Source organism: Sturnira hondurensis, unplaced genomic scaffold, assembly GCF_014824575.4.
Source record: "Sturnira hondurensis isolate 20B ecotype Veracruz unplaced genomic scaffold, ASM1482457v3 Scaffold0000396, whole genome shotgun sequence".
NCBI lineage: Eukaryota > Metazoa > Chordata > Mammalia > Chiroptera > Phyllostomidae > Sturnira > Sturnira hondurensis.
In genome coordinates this window covers 1,269,707-1,295,299 of record NW_028073027.1, presented here as the reverse complement: position 1 = coordinate 1,295,299, position 25,593 = coordinate 1,269,707, and the positions used below count along the sequence as shown (strand labels likewise).

The 25,593-nt window shown below is 39.7% G+C and overlaps 1 protein-coding gene across 2 annotated transcripts in view; it reads right to left on the bottom strand.

The window, feature by feature from the left end:
- Window positions 1-25,593, bottom strand: part of LPP (LIM domain containing preferred translocation partner in lipoma) — a 631,519-nt gene that overhangs the window by 466,315 nt on the left and 139,611 nt on the right. For both annotated transcript variants that reach the window (XM_037037971.1, XM_037037916.1), the window contains exon 4: window positions 6,523-6,579. The gene's annotated coding sequence lies outside the window, so the exon portion shown is untranslated. The remainder of the gene's footprint in view (window positions 1-6,522; window positions 6,580-25,593) is intronic.

The window sequence follows — 25,593 nt, the reverse complement described above, 5'->3', positions numbered from 1 at the left end:
CCGTGAGGACTCAGATGGCAGTGCACGCAGTGGTGGCCCCAGTCAGACAGCAAAGGCATATTGGCACCACTGTGATTTGTCCATTCACCAATATGCTTCCCAAAAAACACCCATATGCTTTCTCTTAGCTTCCATATGCTTTTTAGCAAGGAAATGAAAATATTTCATTAGTTTTCAGTAATTAATAATTACTTATTTCACAATAGTCACCCTCATTAAAAAACGAAAATAACTGATTAAGCTGCAGGATCCTGGCTTTCAACTCAAGCTTTTTAATTTTTTTTAAATTCTTTCCCTCTAGAAATTGAGTAACAGAGTAAAACAGCCAGTGTGGAAATATTCACACTGTGGGGAATGAAGAGTTATCGCCCATACAGCCTGGCATTCCTCGTGACTGAGACACTGTGGTTTAATGAAAAGAACGTGGACTCAGAGCAGAAAGACTCGGGATCCAATCCCAATTTGACCTCTGGTGAACAGTACTTGCGAGGAAATGCAGGGCGTTGAAAAGATAAAGCCTGCTGGATGCCGTCAGCCAGCCTCCCATTATGCCCAGGGAGCAACTTCACGGGGCTTCCTCTGGCTATCTCAAAGCGCGGGTAAGGCATGCCCCAAACCCCGGCACTCTGCCAGTCCTTGTCAGCAGGCCATGGCCAATAGCCTGGAAATTGGTCTGGGGCCTAAAACAATTCTTCTCAAACGCTAACGGGCAAACTACCTGGGGATCTTGTTAAAATGCAGATCCAGATTCAGGAGATCTGGACTGGAGCCTGAGATCTGCGTTTCCAACAAGCTCCCAGGTGATGCTGATGTTCCTGGTCTTCAGACCAAATGTGGAGAGGCAAGGATCTAAAAAGTATCAAGATAAATTTAGGAAACAGAATCTGTAAGAACAGAACAGCTGTGACTATCTCCTGGGCTAGGACAAGGGTTATTAATTAGAGTAACAGTAATGTTTCTGAGTATTACACAGCACAAAGGTATTTTGATTATCATCACAAATGTCCCATATGTGATTTCCATTTCACAGATGACAAAACTGAGACTCAAAGAAATCAAGTAACACATGCAAGGTCACACAGCTCATACTATGTTTTCCCAATTCAGGTATAGCTGCCTGTCAGTGTGAATATAAGTCAAAGGAAGACCGTGTAAAAAGCAAGAATTACTGCAGAGTGCCAGAATGAAGTGCGGTTCTTGTTCTGCCTCCGTGTCCCCATCCGTAGGTGAAGGTGCGGCCCCTGACCACCTCTCAGGCCTCTTCCATTTCTGACACCAGCCCGCACTCTCATGGTTCCCACATATTCTCACAGTGGGTCATCAAGCACTGAGCATCAGCTTCACACATGTGGTAGTCATGATACCTTGGCACGATCCAAGTCCTAGCTGCTCACATCTGCATTTGTGCTGATCCACGCATGGTCAGAAGTCTGCCTCTGTTAAAAATCCCACGCTCAGTGGAACAGAGAGAAAACAGCACATGGATTTCCCAAAGCATTCATAGTCCAGTTCAGTTGATAACTCACAGTATGATCAGGGCACTATGACCCTAATCACTCTGTCTCCTCTTCATCTCACTTACAAATATGGAGAAACCGAGACCACTAATGTGACAGAAATGTTTTAAAAAGGAAAATTGTAAGTCACTCATAATGCATTTTATCCAATTGTCCAACAGTTCTTACTCTGCCTTAAGGTGCCAGATAACCATTTAATTAATTAACTATCATGTAATTGATTCCTAAGGTTTATAGAATTGTTTCATTGTCCCTCTTCATGTTCAATATTATCTCTGCAGACACTCAGATGTCTTGGAGCAGATCCAGATTTAAATCCAGGCTGTGCTATTTATTACTCAACCTCTCTGATCTCAATCACTACATATGAAAAATGGGAAAAGAAATTTCTTATTTCATGAGAATAAATGAAATAATATATTAAAATGTCTGGTGTCTACATTACAGGTAATTTGAGTGAATGAGTGAAGGAATGAATGAACTAAGCAAGCAAGCAGAATAGGAGTCTCAATGTTAAAATATCACCCAAGAGTTTGAAACAAATAAAAATTCAGAGTCAGGCTCATAAGTAAGGTGGATGCTGAGAGCAGAAAAATAGGTGAACCCTGGGAAAAATCCCACAGCAACGGGAGATGTACACTCCCCAAATGTCACCTCCGACTTCCTGTACTAAAATTACCTTTGGCTTAACCTAGAACCTATGTCTGGCCTTGAGACGGACTACACAACTAAAATTTTAAACAATATTCTATGTATATGTGCATTTTCTAACTATTTTGTAGATTCATATATGAGTCTCCAAACACTCCATAATCCTCTCCCCTACTCCCAAGCACACACATTAACACACGTGTGCACACTCACATGCAAATTAAGAACAATAGTATTGGGTAAGTCTCCTGACAGAAAGGGACCTATGAACTGAGAAAGAAAAAAGTTTATTTAATAAAACAAGGCCGAGAGATGCAGGCACACACTTTAGAAAGCATGAGCAGTGGAAGTTATCACAATGATAACTTCCAAACCAGAGTAAGAGGGTCTGAATCCCAGACCAGGCTTAGTTGCAAACTTGCTATGGGACCTTGGGCAAATCAGAGACTCGTGAAAATAAGGGCGGGGAGAACCTTTACTCTCCGATATTCCACTCTCCCCTTCCTCCTATCTCATACATGGAGAAACTGAGGTTCAAAGGAAGATCATCCCTTCATCAAAATCACAGCAAATTAATTAGAGGCACAATTTGAACCTCAGACTCAGTAAAATAATTTTCAGGCTCTGTATCTCAATACTAGGAAGACTGTGATTAGTGTTTACATCCAGTGGCCCCTAAGTTATCTTCTAACTAATGGATAATTACAAATCTCTTGTCTGAAATTGGAAATGTCATGAAAACATGAGTTTGGTTTTGGCAAAGATCATTCCAGCCGTTTCTCAATCCCTGCCCAGCCCCACAAGAACAAGGCAAAAAAGACCAAAAGAATGAGAGATGCTGCTAGCAACTTGAAATCGCAGGCCTTGAGCTAGATTTCACTGGATTGGCTCTTGTTTTCCCGTCCTCTTGCTTATCAATCCTTATCTGTCTTCCCTTTATTGATGTTCCCAACTATGCACACAGCCAGCTAGGAGCTCATCCTCAGTTTCCTATCATTCACTGGATTAGAAAAGGGAAGAAGACCAAAAGATGGGTGGAGGAAACAATGGTGATGTCAGGGTCAAATAATCTCTCAGAGAAAAGACTGCAGGGGAATTGATATTCTCCTAGTAAACACAGAGAGCAGAAGCCAGCCAGAACCCTCTGTTTCACTGTCCCCAAGGGATTAATGAAGATGCTTAGAATCCATTTGTGTTTTAAGGGCAGCTCACATCCTGCATTGACACTGGTTTAGCTTAAAAGACAATGGCCCTTTATTTATTGGATTGTGCAAAAACAGTTTATAGAAAAGATTCTCTTCTAAAATAGAGATATAATTATAAAGTCAGAAGAAAGAATTCTAGTTCAGGATTTGCTACTAATACCTTGGACAAATTGGGCTCCCTCCCTGACCCCAATATCTTTATCTCTGAAATGACAGAATTGGGCTAGATTGATTCCTGAAGTCCCCTCTGGCTCTGATATTCTCACTTCTTCTTACAGTTCAATGATTCAACCTGGAAAAGTCAAACAACAGAACAACGAACAAATTGATGCTACCAGTGGATAAGTTCACCGGATGCTCTATGAATAAGACAAGATCATGGAATTGAGAAACATGGAGATTTTTTTTCTTTCTAACCAGAAACTAGATGTCACTGGAGGTAGTGAACAACCATAACATAAATGCCCAATCATAGCTTATAATTCAAATCCCTAATTGCTCTTCTAGTAATAACAGAATCAAAAGCTAAGTGCAAGAATAACTGTTTTTATACCAGCTCTCTAGTAGAGCCCTAGGATTTTCCTATGACCTTGGACAAGCGGCAGCAAGAGGAAAAAAGGACAAGGGTATGGAAGAAAATCACAGATAAGAGCACATTTGACTAAAAGTAGTTGATCAATACCACGATCGACTGGTCTGACTCCATTGGTTATGAGATGCTGAAGTGTACCTTGGAGACAGAAAGTGACTTGCTCAAGGTGATACAGCCTGAGATGGGATTAGAATTAGATTCTCATGACTTCTGGTTGACATGTCCTGACATAAAATATACTGCTTCACTCCGCAAAGCAATGATAGCCTATCCAGGTAGCTAAAATATTAATAATAATAATAATAATAATAATAATTTAATTTTAAACTGCTACCTCTACCTCCACCCCAGAAAACAATAACTTATTAATTTGATTTAAGACAGTCTAGGACTATTCCATCAACTTGTAATAAACAAGTAACTCTAGCAATATAGACAAGTTCATGAGAATTAATCAGGTATTATTCATCCTTGCTAATGAATCACACTGTTGAAAACAGGAATAATCAACAGTCTACAGAAGGCCAGAAGCCTGTTCCTGTTCAAGTACAGAGCTTGCCTATTAAAGAACATTGGGTATCAGCTCTAAATAGTAAACAGGGTATACCGTTTCAGATTCCATGAAGTGCAGCTTTAAATAGACTTGGTTTGGAAATGGGACAGAGAACACACCACAGTCAGTGGATCAACGTTAAGAGCAGAGAAAAACAATGATTATACTCATTAAGTGGGTGCCTGTTGACACATCTACTGTGAAGTCTAATTATTTATTTAAACTGTTATTTTTCTTCATTACTGCCACTGATACCAATTATTACCACAAGATTATTTTAAATTCTGCAGCATGCCCCCAGAATATTCACTTCTCCACCTTCCAAAGGTCATTTGAGAAGTCTTTATCCTTCTCCCTCCACCAGCTCGCACCTCCAAAATACAGAGGGCATACAGAAATAGAGAGATGAGAGAGAGAAAGAGAGAGAGAGGGGGAGGGAATCCCTCTTTCTCATCAACAATTTTTCATGATTTTACCAAGCTTGATTAAACCTCTCTTTGTAGTTTCAAGATGGGTTTCTGTGCAAAAGGAAGGAGGGAGCACCGTTAACCACTTTTCAGAGCTTATTCTATTAATACACAACAATTTAAGCATTTGAAGAAAAGTTAATATAATAATTCCAATTTCTAAATGAACAAGTCAGATCTCTGCCTAACAAACTATCAAACACTGATATTACATGTCTACAGCACATTCTTTTCTGATATATTTATCTATGAAAGTACATGAAATACATGAGGAAGATTTTTTTCAAGGGCACTTTATGGACGACACAGGGACCAAACGATGGGCAGGATCCATTCCTGTATTTTTCGTCACTACATTTCTTGTAACCTCTTTTTGTAGTCAAGAGAACAAAATCTAACCAACACAAGCACTGCTACGACTACTCTAATTACGGAGGAGATTCGCTGTCCATATATTGCCCACCTCATTTGTACATGATGTATTTTTTAGTCTATGTGTATAGTGAATATCAGCTTTGAGAACCATTATTAACATAACGGCATAATTTTCACTTAATCCTAAATCATTAACTCCTACAAATATAGGGCAGTACTAACAAACTTCAATTATTTTCAAGGTCTATGTAACTAAAACAATGTTTACAAGCCCAAGATGATGAAAATAATATACCAAATGAATTATCAAAATATTCAGCGGAACAAATGGTTACAGTATTTTTATGTTGATATCAGATCTCCCACAAAGATGCTTTTCTACAAATCCTGTATGAAAGACTTCTAAAGGATAACAAAGAACACAGAAGAGCAAACTTGGAAACGCAGATACCAACTGGTTAGTGGTAGGCGAAAACTCACATTTTGTAAAGTTTACAGCTATCGTGCTTTTTTAAATTTGGGGGGGGGGGCTCCATTTTCTGGACAAACTCGAGAAGAGGGAATTCCTCTGTGAAAGGCCCATCTGCCTCACGCAGGTCCCCCTGGGTAGTACATGTGGGCCTTGGGTTTCAAAAGTCTCTAACTCATTTGCGTATCCTTAGGAATTTGTTGTCGTTGTTGGAGCCTTGGGTTATTTTTTTTGAGATTATTTTGGGGGGGGGGCAGCTAAGAGATGATGATGGATCTAACTAGGACAGTCTGGCTCAGGCAGAGCCAGGAAACACCGGCAGCACAGTGCGGTGAAACACACACACGCAGAAAGGCGCCCTGCCACGTGCTAGCAGAGCATACACGCAGACAATAGATAAGAACATTCTAGTACATGGCATGCTGTAGACAAATACCAATAAATCTGAATCTGCTGCATCGCTTACGTTTTTGAACGTCTGGTATTCAACCTTACGGACTAAAAATTGAAAGAGACAGTTCAATAAAAAAAGCATAAAAGGAAGGGAATTCATTTTCTTAGACATTTTTCAGTTTTGGTGCCCATGAAAGACCTTTGTGTGTGTTTCTTCTGGTGGGAGTGAAACCAACGTTAAACACCATCGGCTGAGATTCCTATTAGTATTTCCTAAGTGTGAAGACAGTTCTCTCTTACCTCAGACAATAGCTCTGGTCAGAAGATACAAGATTCAGCCAACTGCAACAGTAGTGTCTGGAAACGAAAAGTAGGTAAAAGTTACTCTTAGACACTAAGCTGTATGTATTTATAAATCATCATACACTCATAACTACATAGTGGTTTCTTACTTTGCAAAACATTTTCACGTTCATCAGCTCATATCACCCCACACCAACCCGATGAAGAAGCAGGGAAAGATGGTCTTCCTGGCTTCATAGGTGAGGACACAGAAGCTTACAGAGGAACCGAGAGGATGAGAAGGGATATGAGTCTCATCATGACCTTCTGTCTCATAATGACCTTCACAAATACCATGTGAAATGGATATCATTGTCCTCATTTTACAGATGTGGAAGCTAAAGTGCAGAAAAGGCAGGTAACTTGCCAAGACCATACAGTGTAGCACACGTCACAGTGCTGGTACCCTCTGGTTTAGTAGTCTTCCCTTTTTGCCTCAGTTTCTCCTATGACATTAAGGTTGGGAAAACACAAAGAGCTCATTGACTTGATCCACTTGGGCTGGTAGAAGGAGGAATAATAAAGTAAAACTACCTATTTTCTGCCATGAGGAAAGAGGCCCACACAGGGTTTGGAGCTGGTTGGACTTGTCTTCCTCTTACACATAACCTTAGGCAAGACACTTAAACTATCTGTCAATTTCCTGATATGTAAATGAAGATTACAATATCTACTTCATAGCCAAAGTTCACATAAACATTATTTGTAAGAATTTCCTCAATTATTTCATACCAATAGATGTAGACAGTGGTGGTATACTCAACTATATTTCTTCATATGAGCCTATGTTTATATGATCAAAAAATAATATTAGAAGTACACAATGCTCGAGAACATCTACTGGGTAGTCTGTGCTTCTAATTTTAAAGTACTATAATATTTGTCCATGTCAGTCTCAGATGGCCTCACCTAACACATCACAAAGAACTTTTGTTCCAAAAGGCAAAGCCTCAAAATTAAAAATCAAGTGACTTTCCAACCCCCCAAAGCAAGAGCTACTGCTTTAAGATGAAGACCAGGTGTATATGAAGTCCTTTTAAAGTGTCTTCTTGTATCATGCTTCAGGTTCAGAAAGATGTGCTTCCAACAGGATGGCAACAAAAGCACTTGTTTTAAACAATGGATAGATTTACTGAGAAGTATAAGACCTTGGGAAGTTTTTACAATATATCTCATTTTCACGGAAGACTCAGACCAGATGAAGAAGAGAACAGGGTTGATAGGATGCCCTATAAGTAGTTCTCATCATATGCCACCAAAATTAAAACATTAATCATCTTTTCGTCTTATAGTCAATACTGTGGAAAATTATTGCATGACCATTTTATGTCATATCATCCTCATTATAACCCCAATGAGATTTTTTTGCCCCAATTTAACCAATAAGGGAACCACACTTCAAAGAGCACACAGTTAATATGAAACACATAAAAACTTAACCTTGTACCTTGACACCAAAACCAGTAAGGACCCTCCTACTCATAATGCAGCCCCCAATTTGAGAATGCTCCATTTGGAGGGAAAGGAAAAATGAGTATATACCATACAAAAGTCCATTGTCAAGGCACCAAAACATTAATATTCAGTACTGCTTCATTGGCAAGTGAAAGGAGAAAGAGAAGACTTCATATCTGTGGTCTAACCAGAAGGTGACACATTACTAAGCTGGCTGATGCAGAAGCAGCGTCGACGCAGGCTTACCATAAACACTTTCTCAGTTCTCCCCAGCAAAGTGTCAAAGATGCAACATCCTTGTGCGAGCCCTCAGAACATTAGCCACAGAAACAACAGAGTTGACACCATTCAATTTTTGTGAAGGGGCCTTCATCAGTAATTCTCATCTCATGCAGTAGAAAAGCTGAAGCCTTTCAGCTAAGCTCACCAGCCCTCTTCACCTGATTTTAGTGTCCTGTGTTCTCAGGAACTCCAGAGTATCTCCTAACGGAATGGAGTTCCCCACTACACCCAGAAAGACATCTAGGACAATGGACAAATCCCACTCTAGTGTCTTGGTAATGAAGCCAGTTATCCTTGGCTACCTCTGTGTATTTTACAACTACTGAGCCAGAACCCAGCATGTTTGCACCCTTTCTCAAACCAGCCATCCCATCCTCTCCAGAAGCAACTTCAGCCAAAACTTAAGAAAGAAAAAACCTATACAATCAACCTCTAACTTACAAAACTTCAACCTATTAGTTAGAATCTAAGCAAAAGCAAGACTTACCAAACTTAGTTGGTGCTAACATAGAATAACAGAGAAATTCTACTACATTTGGGGGAAAACAGGAGGAAAAAATTAAATCGAGAAAAAATGAGAGTGGAAAAAATGATGGAGAGTAAAGGAAAAAAGCAGAAAAGAGTAGAAAGACATGAGAAACGAAAAGCACAGAAAGACCTGTTTCAAAAAGTTTTAAACAAACCATGGTATCTCTTGAATCGATCACTGTAACATAGGTTAATTTTTAAGCGATATTCCACTAGGATGATGATTCTAACATTACAAATAAAAATTCCAACCATCTGGCATTAGATTTGCTGAGACCAATGTAAACATGCCTCTTAATCCTTAATATGAGTGCTATATCTTATTAAGAAATATGACAGAACTTCTTAAAACTCCCATAAATGGGTAGCTCTTCAGCCCTATTGACCCCAATGTTCTTTCTGAATAGACAGCATTATCTTGAAAAGAGCACCTGTATGTGGATTGAGGACCCAGTTTCTGTTCTTAGCCCTCTAATTCCCAAATGTTTTAAAACAAAACTTGCGTGAAATATGCATTTTTCTGTTTCCTTTTTCACAGGTTGTGACCAGGATTATTTCTGGTCCACTCTTACAAAGCCAGAAATTATTTTGTCTATACTTTGTTCATTTTGATAAGTTCTATGTGGTGGTAAAGTTGCTAGAAAAAGGATTACTTATACTAAGATTTTTAAAAATTAATGTCATAATCTAAAGCATGATTATTAGGACATCTGTCCCAAAAGCAACTGAAGTGTTAGATCATGCCAACGGCATTAGATGACAAACATGGAAAGGTCCTCATGGCCATATCGAATCCTTTCTGAAGAACATTTTTAAATGCACTCTCTCACCTGCCACCCTAAGACACTTATCATGAGTACAACATATTCCATGGCTTGTGAATGATTTGGTTGTCTCATTAAAGTAATGTTTGCCAGTATTTAATTGCTTCCCTCCCTGATTTTAATTTCCTCACCTGTCAGCATCTATCAGAGACTCTGAGATCTTCTGACATCCTGGCTGATTGTGTTGAAATTAATCAGATTTTTGAAAAGTAAATTGCTTTGGCCTAAAAGTAATGCTCTACTTCTTCATGTGATATTTATAAAAGTTCTATCAGAAGAACTTATAATCTAGGAATTAAATAAGATGTTTCAGGAATCCTAAGTAAATATATCAGTAGTACTTTAAAAAAACAAATCAACAAGTACTTATTGAACATACAGCACTTGCCAGCAATCGCTCTGGGGTAAACAGAAGAGAGGAAACAGGAAGCTAAGTTAGAAAGTTTGGAGAAACGGATAACGATAATTAATCAGGAGGAATTCACCTTGGCTTAAGTAGCTGACAATCTGGTCACTCAAAGGGTGTATTCGGTATTTACAGTTGTGACCAGTTGCATGTGTTGTTCCGCACACAGATTAACTATTTTACTCTTCACCTCAACCCAGTAAAACCAGTGCTGCTGTAGTAGCAGCAGCAATACTCTCTTTTGACAAGAGACAGAGGTGACCCACAGAGGGGAAAAAACGCTTTCCTCAATACCCACTTTTGGACAGACCTGGTTTTGTCATCTAAGTAAAATCAGAAAATGCAGCATGATTACTTTGGGATAAAGGCAGAATTTCTTTTTTTGCTTATCCTCCATACACAATTATTTAGTGCTAATTCTTGTGCTAATATCTGCCAGCCAGAGCGCTTCACACACTCAGGAAACCCACAAGCACCACCTTGTTCTACAAGAAGTAATTAAAATGGTGGGTGAAAAAGGACTCTGCAGTATGTCCTCCCATCAAGAGGACATACTCTTGTGTGTATGTATGTTATTGTTTCTACTTTGGAAATACAGATGTATGCATTCATGCAGTGATCATGTCCCAAAAGTGAGTCTGTAGCATTATCACATCTATTTTTCAGTTATTCTGAGGATTTAAGGCCCCTCAGTGAAACAGAAAAAATTAAAAACAATGCATGCATGAAACTGTGGGGTATATGGGAAGGTACCCAAGGTAACACATGGAACTTAGAGGTTTGTTTTCACAAAAATGGGTTTATAACTAAATGTAACCTAACCCTAGTATGGGTCTTATTTTTCTAGTGGACTTGAGACCCTATTTAAACAGTAAGCATCACCCTTCCTGTGAAGATTTTCCTGATCTACAAAGGTTTGGTGAAGCAGCCTTTCTGAAGACTCCCACAAGGCCTGTGTCCATATTTAGACACTAAAATCACCACACTGTCTTACACTTTTGTTTGTGCATGCTGAAGAGAGAAAGATTGCCTAACTCAGTTTGTTATATCCAAACACCCAATCCAGAATATGGTCATTAGTAGATGCTCAAGAAAAAGGCAATTGGATGAATGCATGAACAAATGAAAAAAAAAAAAAAGCATTCTGTGCAATTCCCATAGCACATAGATCAATGTGTCAGCAGCAGCAAAATGAAAATGGCACCAGGTGTTAGACCAGTGAAGTCAGACCATACTTCGGTTCAGCAACCATGGTACTTGAGTTCTAGCTAAGAAAGAAATCAGAACCAAAATTCAAATTATAACAGAAAGTTTATTTGGAAAGTCACAGAGGTAGAAGAAGTGAGCTATACAAGAAATGGGATCAGGAACACAAGTTACATAAGCAAAGGAAGGAGTTTAGGGGAAAGTGAGAGGCAAGGAAAATTTGCCTGGGGAAAAGGGATGCAAAAAGGCTTGAGGGTGTTCCAGAGTTAGGGGGAGAATGTTCCAGAGTTAGGGGGAGAAAGCAGGAGGGAGAGTGGGAGAGAGGATGAGGGAGAGAGACAGGGATGGAGACAGGGTAAGATCATGGGGCGAGATCGGGGTAAAGAGAGAGAGAATCTCAGAGAGAGAAGTGCTGTTTTGGGGTCCTCTATTTTGAGGGTATTTATCTAGTGTTCTCAGGGGAGAATCCCAATAGAATATTCATAAGTTTTCCAGGTGTGTCCCTGGTCTCCACTGATTGGTAAGGCCCAGGTAAGGGAGTCGTTATTCAATGCAGCTGGTCCTAATGTCAACCATGGCAGGACTTGTCTGGTTTTGCTGCTTTTCTTGGCCTGGAGCTAAAACACCACTGACATTTAGATGCATTTGAAGTAGGTCAGAACCTCATTGTCCTTCAAGCTGAATGCTTAAGGGCCATTCTCTGGCCCTGAGGTTTGTTCCTCCTCTAAGGGAATTTACTCACTAGACTAGAGACTTGCTAGGGGAGGAAAGATTACCCTAGGGGCGAGATCCTTATCTTCCCAGATTTGCCATTGCTGGGCACTGGGAGTTTCTGCCCTGGTGGCCTTCTGTACCTGGCCCATTCTCCTCGCTCTGCTCATGGCTGTCTAACTGCCCACTACAAGAAGTGCTTAGAAAATGGTAGTTGGGTTGAAATTAACTGAATAATTAAAAAAAATAATGTTCAACTAAATAGTTCTAAAAGCTACTGAGTGAGAGGTTCATTGAGGAGTTAAGCAATCTGCAATGACTAGTCATCCTACACCAATTTAAGGGTAAAACATTTTAAGAGTAAAAAAATGTTTTTAAGGGTAAAGCATTTTTAAGGGTAAAAAAGTGTTTTTCACAGAAATAATAACAAAGTTTGAATTCACAAGTAAAAATGTAGGCAGGAGTTGAGAAAATTTATGTAGAGAAAAACATTACTTGTCCAAAAAACCATGTTAAGTTTGCATCTGAGTAAACCAAGGCTTACAAAGATTAAGTAATCTGATCTAGTTCACACACCTCATAAGTTATGCTACTAGTATTTATATCACGCCTTTAAGACCCACAAACTCATACTGTTCTCAGTAGCCAACAGAAAAAAAAAAAAGGCAGTCTTGAATGAGGACTTATAGTTGGATGGCATGGTGGCAATCTAGAGTGATGTGGAAATAGGGAAGGCATAAAAATATAAGCCTATAAACCTTTTTAAGTCTCGGGATGCAGACAGCAAGAAAAACACTGAAGGAGCAAGGGAATGGAGGAACTACAGCTATCTGCGAGTATCTGAGGACGTGGCATGAATAAGCCATGTTATACTTCTGCAAATATGCAATCTAGACTATGAGGGTTGACATCATGGAAACCCGAGTTTCAGAGCAATGTAAAGAAGATCTCTAAACCAGAAACTGCCCAGCAACAGAACAAATTGCCTCACAAAGAATTGGAAGTGTTCAAGTAGAAGCTAAATGGCCATCTGTCGGCAAAGCACGTGTGACATCCTGGCAGTGGGAAGGAGTTCGTACTAAAAGACAGACCAAAGCAGTTGTGTGTTTCAGAGATTTAGCTGTCCGATATTGAGAGATAAACAACATCTCAGATCTCGAGACAAAAATTTGAAGAATGCCTTTTGAAGAAGAGACCCTGGACAAGCACAACATTCATTCACTACATCCATTGAGCACCTACAATGCGCCAAGCACAGGACAGTACACATGTTCCAGAAGTTTAGACCAGGACACGGAAAACACATCTTGAAGAGTTAAAATGGAACTGCTGCTGGGCAATTTGTGGGCCTAATAAGCAGTGAGGAAAAATCATCACTAGAAGTCTAAGGAAGAAAGAAAAAAATATTAAATGGTTTGAGGGTAACAAAAGGCAGGAAACATCAGTTCTGTAGAAAGAAAAGGAAGTCACCAAAGGCCTAGGTTTGAGGAAGAGCTGATGCACAGCAGAACCAAAGGTCAAGTCACATCTCACTTTTAGGTGATAAGGACAGGCATGGAGAAAGAATCAGAAGAGTGTTTAAAAACAGGGTTTAACACAAAAACACTCACAGGTGAGGGAAAGCAATCAAATGGTGGATGAGAAATAAGAACAATGAGATGTTATAAAAGAACATCCAATTTATTTGAAAATAAGAAAACAATACATTTTAGGCTTTGCAAACCTACTTTCAGTTTGCCAGATTTACTCTTTTCTACCCACTGCAACCTCTCTCCGGACCCAGCTGCTGCCCCCAAACCCACCTGAAAACAGGTGTTAGGTACCTAAGAGAAAATAGAATATCTGGGTCTGATTCTATTGCTTTTCTCAGCATTCTTCATTATGATTCCACAGTCAGAACAGTTTTTATTGGGGAAAAAAAAGCAAATCACTTAAAATATTAACATAAGCAAAAGCAAAATTGAGAGCAATGTTTTAATTGGACAATCTCCCTCGCTCCCACAAGGAAGAAAGAAAGAGAAAGAGAGAGAGAAGCTTTAATAGAGAATTGGAAGGCAGTTGGTTAGTTGTCCCTCCAGTGACTTTGAATTAATCTGGGTGAAGAAGGTAATGGCTGCTTCAATCCAAACTCTTTTATTTTTTTCACCCACAAAGCTGGAATTCTACCAAAAAATGAACAAGCAGTTAACTCCACTTTCAACTTCTCAGCTTTAGCTAAGACTAAGTATTTTATGCTTAAAGAGCAGCACTAGTTAACTACTAAGAAAACAGAAGAGAGAACAGTGGTGCGGGGTGCTGGGTACAGAGTAGGGAAATTATTCAAAGGCTTTAATATGCCAAAAATAGGAACTCTTTCCAAATAAGTTCAATTTTCACACACAACAGTTCAGAAATATCTACCTTAAAGCAGAAAATCAACAGGAAAAAAAATTAAAGGGGGGAATGCAGTAACAAGTGGATTCTCATCCGAGCTCCCCCACTAACTAGTGTCGCTGGCTTGGATAGGCCTCTTCCAGCTCTTCCCTTCCATAAAATGAAAGGGTGGGGTGGGGTCTCTACAGTTTCCAAGGGTCTGCAAGTTCATAATACTACTAATGTGTGATAAGCCTGCTTTGACGTGTTGACATTTACAAGAATGATGCAAAAGGAACAGTGGGAACGATGGAGTTTTAATGTGGATTAAGACAGCGGCACCAAGATGTAGCAACAGTCATTGAACTTTTCACCACCAGGCCCCCACAGCAAAGGTGGGTGCAAAAGCTAGTTTCATTTAAGACTGTTCTTCATGCATTAATATTAATTTTCTAAGATCTCAGTCTCTGAGAACACATCTTTCTAATAATCCACGTGATGAAACAGAAAATACGCATGAAGCACGCGTGGCTGAATCCCAAACTGCACGGTCTTCTCCAAGAGAAAGGCACTCTGGGAGACTGTTTGAATGAAGAGCTGAACTACCAGCTTTTTGCATGAAACAGTATTTTTACGTGAAAAAATGATGGACAAACCACGGTCATTCAGATTTGGGTTTTACAGGGTATTTTCTCAAAAACAAAGCAAGAGAGCCTATCATTTAAATGAAAACAAGTAAAGTTTTTGTTTCCAATGATAAAGTTCAAGTTTTAAAGTAAAATTAAAATTTTATAAAATTGCATCTATTATTATACACTTGAGATCTTCCTAATATTTAAAATACTTCCTTGATGAAATTAGGAACAATATCATTAAATATGGTTTTTATGGTATAGAATAAAATATGGGAACATTTGGAATATCTGCATAACTCAATATTTTCCAAATGGACAAGTAGGATGTTACAAAATCATACATGGAGACCCACTCAAAGCAATAATTAGGCAATTATATGTTAATATAACAGAGTATGAAATGTTTATTGATTGCTAATTTCACATTTTCACCAAACTTTAGAAAACTACCACCTGTTAACTTCTGGTGTAGTATCAAAGAATAAAACCCACAATTCCCTCCTTTTTCCTTCCTTTTCCAATTCTTTTTGGAAATCCTTTCTGGATCTTCCTTTTTCACAAATTTTAATCAAAACATATATCACAAAACAACTAATTCAAAGCAGAAGTGAGAATCCAGCTGCCACTTTTCTCGATAATGTTTTTCGGTTTGTTTTGGAAAAGGTACTATTTTTATACATATACTTTGCATTTAATAATATCTTTTAAGTTTCTGTTATAATTTCTACCATAATAAATATCATTACTACAACTTTTACAAATAAAAACTCATGTTAAGAGACCCTGAGACTGGATCACTGACCTGGATGGGGTTACACGTGCTCCCCTCCTGTGGAGCACTAATGTCCTTTGGTGGTTCGAAACCATTAGGAAAGACAGAGGCTCTGCTCTACTTTCAGATCCTACTACCTGTTCACCTCTGTGTGGCTGCCACTTCGGTGAGCCTTTGGAAACACTGAAACATCTCTACGACTTCACCTTGGAGCAGGCCATTAGTGAGTCAACAAATATCGTGTGCCTTCTACGGAGCAGGCACTGATTCTGAAGGCACCTGGAACAGAATCCAGACTCTGCTATTACTCAAGGTATACTTAGGAAAGATACAAAATCTCTCTAACCCAGTTTCTTCAGTGTAAAATGAGAATGAGAGTAGGACCTACTTTCTAAGCTTAGTGTGCAGCTCTCGTGAAATGACCCATTAAAGAGCTTACTATATAAACAGTGCCTAGCAAGTAATAAAAACTCAGTAAATCATACTCATTGTTATTATAACTAGGATGCTTCTTATCATTGTTTACAATGTACATGAAATAAATAGTTTAACCATATTATCAAGGGTTCAAAATCTATCCCAGATACCAAAGCACTCAGCTCCACGAAAACAAGAAGCAAAAGTATCTGGGAGTATTTCTTTCTCCCCTCAGGAGAAGAGAATCTGTCTTAACCAGCCATTGCATAAGGTCCTAAACTTTCTGTGGTCAAATAAGCAAGCAGTTCAGGGGCGACAGCATTCTCAGTACTATGGTGATAGGACAAAGGACACAGAAAGTGAAAATTCTAACCAATTTCCTGATTAGACAAGAGAGGACTTTTACTTTTCCTTTGTTTTTGGCCAAGAGTATGTTCATTTTATCTCTTTATCCCCCTTCACTTAAAACCGGAAGGAAAGGGGGTAGAGAAAAATAAGGATACTTGTTAATACAAAGTCAGACACCGCCCCCCCCCAAAAAGGTCCTCATACTGTTAAGAATAGATTGCAATTATGAGAGATTAGGTCCTTGATCAATTCTTTGGATTAACAGAATATAATCTAGAGGAACAGATCCATGCACACTTACCTACAATTTCTTTATGAATATATAAAGGAATTAATCAGCAAACTAGTTATATTGGTAAGACCCAATTTCATTTTTAAAAGAAGAAACCTGCTACCTTTATTTCACATTATTTTGTCAACTATAAGTATAACTACTTCAAGTGCCAATATCTCACTATCCTAATGAGACTTTTACTGGTGATTTGATAGAATGATGTAAGTTGTGCTTCCAGAATAATGTATAGCAATGATCATACCCCCTTAGCAGCACTTGGATCTTCAATCAGGAAATTCAATTTTAGCTGCAAAACTATGTTTTGGCAAAAGTGCAATTGAACTCAGTGTACTTGTCACATTTCTAAATATACTCCGGTCACCATGACAACAAGGGAGACTGATGGATCACTTAAAAGAGTACGGTATATTTAATTGTCAGCATTTTAAACTGAGTCAAAAAAATGCTGTGTGATAGGTCTACTCACCATGGTTACTGTTGGTTAAGTCCATAATAATAACAGGTTCACATACGCACACTGATAACGTGCGCAAGAGAACATCCAGTCAGAGGCCCTGTGTTTTCAAACACACCAAATGCCAAACTGAAGGCTTTCGACAGACCTCGTTCTCATTAAGGTGCCACTCAAGAACCTCTGCCCCAGACCATCAGGGTCTGCATCTGCACCCGAGGTCTCTATAGCAGACCATTAATCAGATTCCAAAGCCTGCTCCCTTTCTTAGACTAAAGATAACAGTGACTGTAAGGTTGTGTTCTCCCAGAACATATCTGGAATAGGGGATGAGAAAGACTGTTTTTTCCTTCCACATAGACCTGTTCTAAAATGATAGTCTTCTAGGATCTGTTCATTCCCTAAACAGTCACTTCCTGAGCAAGCACTTCTCCTTTACTGGGCAACTTTCTACACACTGGGGATCTAGTAGTCAACAACAAGCCTTGGTCCCCACCTTTAGGAAGCTAACATCCTAAGACAAGAAGATGACAAAGACACAAATAAATAAACCATTAAAGAGAATGAAATAATCCAAATGAACTGATGCATTAGTTTACTATATACAGTGCCTAGCATTCAGTAGACAGTCAGCAAATCTTCATCATTATTGTTGTATCTAAGATATCTCTCAGCAAAAGTGTTTGCAATGTACATAAAAAAAAACAAAGACATACTAACCATTTTCTTTCAGAGAACGATAAATGTGATGTAGAATATAAAATAAGATAATGGGGAAAAGTGATAGGGGGGTAAGAGGTGTGCTACTGCAGCTAGATATTTCTGGATCCCTCTGAGATGCCATATATAATGAGCTTTGGATGTTGACTCCAAGCCAGCCATATACAAAATCAAAGAAAAGTCATGGAAACAAACTTGGCTTACATACAGTACAAGATAGACCAGCGTGTCTGTAGCCAGTATAGTGGTTAAGGGTGGGAGATAAAAGACATGGCCCATCTGAAAGAGCCTTGTAGTCCATAAAAAGGTCTTTCAAAAGTTTCTAGATACCACAGAAACCCCTTTATGGTGAGGGCTTGATATGATCCAATTAACAACTTAGATCTTTCAATGTGTTATGGAGAAGGGTCACAAGAAAAAGCATTATAGAGATCGTTTCAGATACTCTATTGCCAAGTCAAAGTGATGGAAGGTGACTTGCATCGAGTCACTCTACTCTTACTCCAGTGCTCTTCCCTGGCCCCTCACTTACCCTTTCAACTGCCCCTCACAAAGGGCAACCCGAATCAGGAAGTACTCTGGAGGCAGAACACACACACACACAAAATGGCCAAGCATGGACTGTGAGCAAGGGTGGGAACCTCACACATAGGCCCACAACATGACAGGAAACATGCCCCCTGATTCAGCAAGTCTGGGTGGGACTTGAGATCCTACATTTCTAACCATCTGTGACACTTGATGGCAATGCTGCTGCTCTGTGAACAACAATTTGAGAACCAAGGCTCTAGGGAGTTCTGGAGGCAGAAACACTAGTAGAGCAGCAGGCAATGAGAGCTTGGCTGAGGGTAATAATAGGTGAAACAGAAAAAAATGAAGAAAAAATCTAAAAGATATAGCAAAATAGTAACTATCCAAGACTTGAAGTCAAATAATCCACAGGTAAAAATTTAAAAGAAGAAAATGGAGTTGATTTTAAGCTTTCTTTAATGATATTCATTATGTCATTAAATGCCTATGTAACTACTCATTACACAGATAGTTTCTATCTAGTGCAAAGCATTTCAAAACTAACGTTTCCAATAGTCACAGTCTATCCCTATAAGAAAGGGCAAAGGAAAAGTACTGTGGTTATAGGTAATGACAACAATAATGCCAATTCTTTATTAAGAGCTTATTCTGTACCAGGCACACAACAACACACTCTCTCTACAGTTCTGGCGGCAATTCTATGCTACTTCACAGGCTACAACTCTCGATGATAAAACTGATATTCAGAGACATTACAGGGTTCACCCAAAACACTCCTGCTTTGGCTGCATGCAAAACCAGGAACGGACCCTCAAGTACATGACCCTCACCTCCACCCACCCAAGAAGTGAAATCTATAGGAGAATTAGATGCCCACATGGGACATTCATCCTCAAAGTCAGGGTCCCCTTTTGGTCTGACTAAGCTTTATGGCTGCAAGTGGCAAAACTTGATCCATGGATTCTGGTAGCATGAGGGTGAAGCCCCCAAGGTCATGTGGTCAGTCTGCAGCAGAACTGTGACTCATTCCATATCCTCATGCAACAAACATGGTGAGTACTTTGACGCTCACATTCAGAGTCATGTCTACTCCAGCATTCTTCAATGGCCCCATGCTTACCCTCTTAACTTTATTCTGCTGTTTTTTACAACTTTTTCTACCCAGAAAGTAACTGGCTTTCTACATTTAAAGTGAGGATGTGAGAAAGAGGCCCTCATTTGTGAAGATGCATGGTAAACGGTAGTGGATATTGACAAGGCATCAGTAGATAAGAAAGATGAGCTTAGACATTTCCCCTACACAGGAAGTGGGTAAGAAATAAGCCACAAGATCTTCCTTCTAGTCACCCACACTGTGTTTTCCCAGGATGATTCACAGGTATGGCTCCACGGACCTGACAAAAAGGACCATCATCAGAAAGATAAAAGGATGTTTTTATGCCTGCTCTCTTTTTTTTTATTTGTTCCTTCTTGAGTAATAACTATTAATTGTGCTCTGTGGGCAGTACAGAGATGAGTCTACCGGGAAGCCAGCACAAATCCATCAAGTGCTTTTAGCCTAAGCTTTTTAGAAGCAATTGCTTACCACATTTTCCCTGCTCTTTTTCTCAAAGCTAGAATTAAAGTGGATTTTACCACGCAGTCACCCCATTGCCTTCCTCCTCTGCCTCCAAAATGAAGACAGAAGATGGCTATCGGTCTATAAGCAGCAAAATCACAAGACGTGTGAGAAAACCAGTTCGTTCAGTGTTTATAAAGCCAAAGTATCAGTCCCTAAAATAGGTACTCAATTTACATTAACAAATGACAACCCTGTGAAGTACACATTGGAAGTTCAGGAAGATAAAGCAATGAGTGCTCAAAGATGATATGTTTCCGGACAAGAAACCAACAGCTATAAAATACAAGAGCCAAGAAGTGAACACAGGTCTTCTGACTCGAAGGCCAATCCTTTTTCCACTTCTTACCCCTGCCTATTTCCAAGATTTTCCACAATCTTCTATTCTGTTCTGCAGAAAGAATCAAAGCTTCAAATATTTCTTAGAAATAAGGATATATATAATCTTGCAAGAGGTCTTTTCTAGAAATAGTAAATGACAAAGCCATCATAGATTTTATGAGACTTCCTTCTAACCAAGGCAACATGTTCTTGACCATAGCCGGATTCAAGGATTAGTTATAGTCTAAATCTGGAATCCTAAAGGCTCTTGTTTTTCCCAGCACAGGTCTCTGGGCAAATAATGTCACCACACAAAGCCTGCTCCCTCTCCCAGCCCCAGTCTCATACTGAAGAAGGAAGAATCAGGGGAGTAGAAGTAATAGAAGACTGAGGGCCTGGGAGGCATGTGTTCACAGAGGCTCTTGCTCATTAGGAAGTAGATAAAATTAAAAACCCAAATGGAAAGGCAACATAACTAAGTCTCAACTCATCTTTCATTATGATTCCCATACTCTCCATAGTACAGATAGATACTGGAAAGGATCAAACAAGAGGAAAAGTAAGAATAATCCAGTTGTCAGGTTTTTAAATGTAATCTATAAACAAGGTGAGAATTAACATGTATAAGCTATAAGCAGCAGCATCCTTTTTGCTCTGCCCTTAGCCAGGGGGGTGGTAAGGTTCAGAATTTTGAAAAGATTCTTTATCATAAGCAGAGCTGACAGGGACACCTGATGAGAACAGTAATTAAATCAAAAAGTAAATAAACACTGGGATCAATGTTCTTCACTTTTGGTGGCTGACTTAAGAAAAAAGGATGCCTTATAAAGGTGGATATTTCTCTCTCCTAACCATAAATATAGGGTAGCATCACAGACTTCCTCTTTTTTTAAAGTTATTTTGTTTCTCAACAAATGCCAGTTAACCACCTTCTATGTGATAGTTAGTGTGTGGTTTGGGGGAAAAGTGTGGTAGAAAGAGAAAAGGACACAACCCCTTCCTTCAAAGAGCTTGGAGTCTGGTACCTAAGGCCAAGCACACAATGTTGTGATTTTTTTTAAGTCAGCAAGTTATGTTCTCAATTATGAAAATACCAAATGTCAGATTCTTCCCCAGTCCAAGCAATAATGTAAAAGGAGCCAATCCTTCTGAACCAGATATTTTTTAATGAAAATTATGACTGTTGAAGCTTTTCCCCTTAATGCCAACATTATTAGAACTCAGAGGAAAACACAAGGTCAATTTAGTGTGCTCTATACTCTTCCCAGGCGTTAACCACTGCCCCGTAGAAATGTAACATGAGCCCATAGCAAGTTCAAATATTACAGTCACCACATTGAAAAAGAATAGTAAAAGGAATTTATTTTACAAATATATGCAAAGTACTACCCTCCCAAGGTGTCACATGGGCCGCACTGCAAGCGCCCCGTACGTGTGGCGAGTGGCTGACATATTGGACAGCACACCTCCAGACTCCTCACTTCACCTCCCAGTCAGTGAACAGAACTAAACAGTTGCTGGAGAAAGAAGACAAGCTTTATAACAGTTAGCAAAATAAACAAATACCCACAGGTATTTCTCTCAACCCCATAGCTCAAGACGAAGAGACTGCAGGGCACTGAGATGGCAAATGCCAGAGGGGGAAAATGGCCCCATCCCATACTGAGGATCAGGAAAACCAAACAGGATTGAGGATTAACTACCATCAAAATGGCAGCTTGGATGCTCTGCGTGTCGGGATACTGATATAATCACACACAGGAGCTGAGCCTCTTCCTTCCCTCAACTCTTTGGTGGCCCGAATCAAGGTTGGTTTTCCAGTTCTAGTCATCAATGCTTCTTTTCCCCACTCCTATTGTGCATCCTCTGAGTAAAATACGGGGTAGGTGCACAGTAACTGTGTAATGCACTAATGCATGAAGCTACCAGAAAAAAAAAAGAGGTGAGAAACTCTTTACCTTTTTTCATACCTTCTGGCATTGATCTATAGATACGGAAAATTGTTTCCTTGTCAAATAATAAAGAGCTAGCTCTCCCTCCATCATTGTCCCACACGTCTTCCTCCAGGACAGGTGGGGATGAAAACAGCTGACATTCATTAAGCCATATTAATCCAGGGGAAACACTATCTCCTGGAGTCATCTGGAAGGATGGGCGGGGTCCAGCTCTCACTGCTTCCTACTCGCCCTAGTGTTCTTGTTTCTGTTGGAGATTTGGTTTCTAAGGTGAGCCCCAATCCCTAGGGGTTTCACTGGGTAAAAATACACAAAATTAGCATTGTCACTCACCTCTTTCTGTCTGGCAGACCCAGGGGTCGGACTGGAGGGCAGATCCAGGTCCGAAGAACATTTTTTAAGTGAGCTTTGGAGCCACCTACTCTGGGAGCTCTGGCTTTCTGTAAGCATGAGACTCGCAGTTTGAAGTCTGCTCCGTGATTGTCACTACTGATTTGCAAAGGTGTTGGAGCATTAGTAGCCCCAGACAACTGGTCTTTGGACAAAACATGATCCAACTGATCAGGAGCAACATCAATGCCCCTGTAATAGGTCATAGTGAGACCATGTACTCCCTGATATGAAGCCATGAAAAGGGCTTCACATCCGCGGTGATCTTCCCTGAAATCCACAACCCCAGTCCAGTCACCAGAAAATATCAGACAAATTCAGACTCAGAGATGACAGATAGACTTCAAAATTTGATACACTTAAAAAGTGGCAGGACCATAAAGCAAGGAGAGGCTGAGAACAGTTACTGTCAGCGGAGACGAAGCAGAAATGAAGCGCAGACACAGAGTGGTATCCCCAGCCGGACTGCGGAACAGAAAAAAGGCATTATTGGAAAAACCAAGGAAACCCAAATAAAATCTGCGTTTTAATTCATCATGTTGTACTCTTGGGAATTTCTTAGCATTGATAAATATTAACATAAGAGAAAGCTGGGCGAAAGGTACACAGAAACTCTCCACTCTTGTCATTCACTGACAACACGTGAAGGGGACTGGGAAGCAAACTCCCTCAGGCTGCTTCCAGCCAAACCGAAGCTCATGGGGAAAAGGGCTGACAACACTGAGAGACATTAAAGGAACAGGCTATGAGCAAGGCCAATTGGCTATGAGCAAGGCCAATTCTGGCAAAAAAACAAAAAAAAGAAATTGGTATTGAAAAATTGACATTTTTGCTAATTATTGACAATGTTTATTGTATAGTTGGGGTCACATTAGATAGATAATCATCTTCCCAAACCACATTTGAAGCTTTCATAGATTAAACCAGCTCAGTTTTACCAGGAGACAAAAAGTCTATCTCCATCTGTGCGAGAAGGAAAAAGCTTCACCAACACATCAGCATGACTTCCAGAGATTCAGTATGTCCAGACCTGTTAGCCCCCATGTGTGTGAAACTATGTAAGTGAGCCTGGAAAAACATCCTTTTCAAATAATCACATTACTTTTCTTTCAGATTTTTCTGTCAGAAGCCAGTTTTCCTTCAAATAAATTTATCTGATTCACCAAACCAATCAAAGACTAAAAAAATAAAAGAAATTAAATTCTATCACTTTCCATAGATAGGTGGGTGGGTGGATGGATGATGGATGGATAGATGGATCAATCAATCGACCACTAAGTGTAAAGGCTAAAACTATCTGAGCCAATGCACCAACTGCAGTCCTCTGCTAAAGGAAAAGGACTTTTGGAAATAGTTTACTTCTTCTCAAACCCTCACCCCTGCAACAAAAATATCAACATATTTGCTGAGTACATTTTTTAATCATAGGTTAGGAGAATGTTTTTCCGTCAACAACAGTAGTGAATGTTATAGGACGGCATCCAACACTTTCTGGGTGAGGGAACTGAATCCAAAAGAGAAACAGAGTTACCCAACTCAGCTCTTTCCTATCAGAGTCCCTCCTAAACACTCCTTCAGATAGTCAAAACTTCAAATAAAAGAGTTCCAAAACAAGGTTGAAAAACAAAGAAAAGGCAAGTACTGAGAACAAAGTACCATGTAAACAGCAGGATGCAGAGACAAAGAAGTCCTCAAGAGCTTGCTCTGGAACGGCTCCTGCCCTCCTTGGAGAGTGTTTGAAGGGAATTTGGAGGGATTTCTTGGAGATAGCTCTTCTCTGAAGATGCTGTTTTCCCTGCAGCCTCTCTATTTGTGTCTGCCTGTCCTCCTACACTCCAGATACACAGGGTCCAAAGCCAGTGCCGGCGTTTTTCTAATTGCCTCTTGTCGCCTCCCCATCACTACTCCACTATCACATGCCCTGACTCTAGCCTCCTATTCTCTCGCCTATGTTTATTTTTACTTCTTGAATGAGACTCCCAGATCCTGAGATCCTCTCTTTTCTTCCTGTATGACACCTCTTTGTGGCAGCATTTTTTTCCCAGTTCAATGAAATGATGCCTGCAACATTTCAGAAGTCATTTTGGTCATCTCTCTGTCTTGACCCTCCCCAATGTTTGATAAATACAATCTGCCTTCCCAGCTCACAAATCTACCGTGTTTGACTATACTACTACACTAAACATGCTGAGCCGTAATTGGCTATATCAACAATGCAAAAATAACTTCAATAATAACCCTCTCAATTTATAGTGGAGAGTTAATGAAGTATTTTCTTACTCATTAGCTTATTTGAGTACCACCACCCTAGTAAATTAAGGACAACAGAATTGGATTGCCCCTTAAACAAAGGGGAAGCCAAGTTGCAGAGATGGGAAATAACCTCTACTAAGGGCTCACAGGAAACTTTTGGCACTGTTGGAACCTGGACCCAAATCTCCTCATACCTGGCCCAGAGTACCGTCTATTACCCTGAGCACTTAAGGTTCTACGATTCCCCTGCACAGGAAAAAAAACTACATACCAGAAATGACAAGGACAAATGTTTAGCCTACACCAGAATAAGACCAGCATTTTTTAGCTGATTTAAAAAGGGGATTAAAAAAAACGGTAACAAAAACATTATTCATCTGATTCTGGTAGAGATGATTAGCAGAAATATCTTGCAAAGAATGTGGGTGTCCTGGAAGATTCATTGTCGTCATCATTATAATTTCTAATCACGCTGTGTGGGCAGGTGTCCGTGTAGCAGAAACACCACTGGCACCCAGATTAGCAGTTTCATCAGGAGACTAGAAACTAAGTCTGCAAT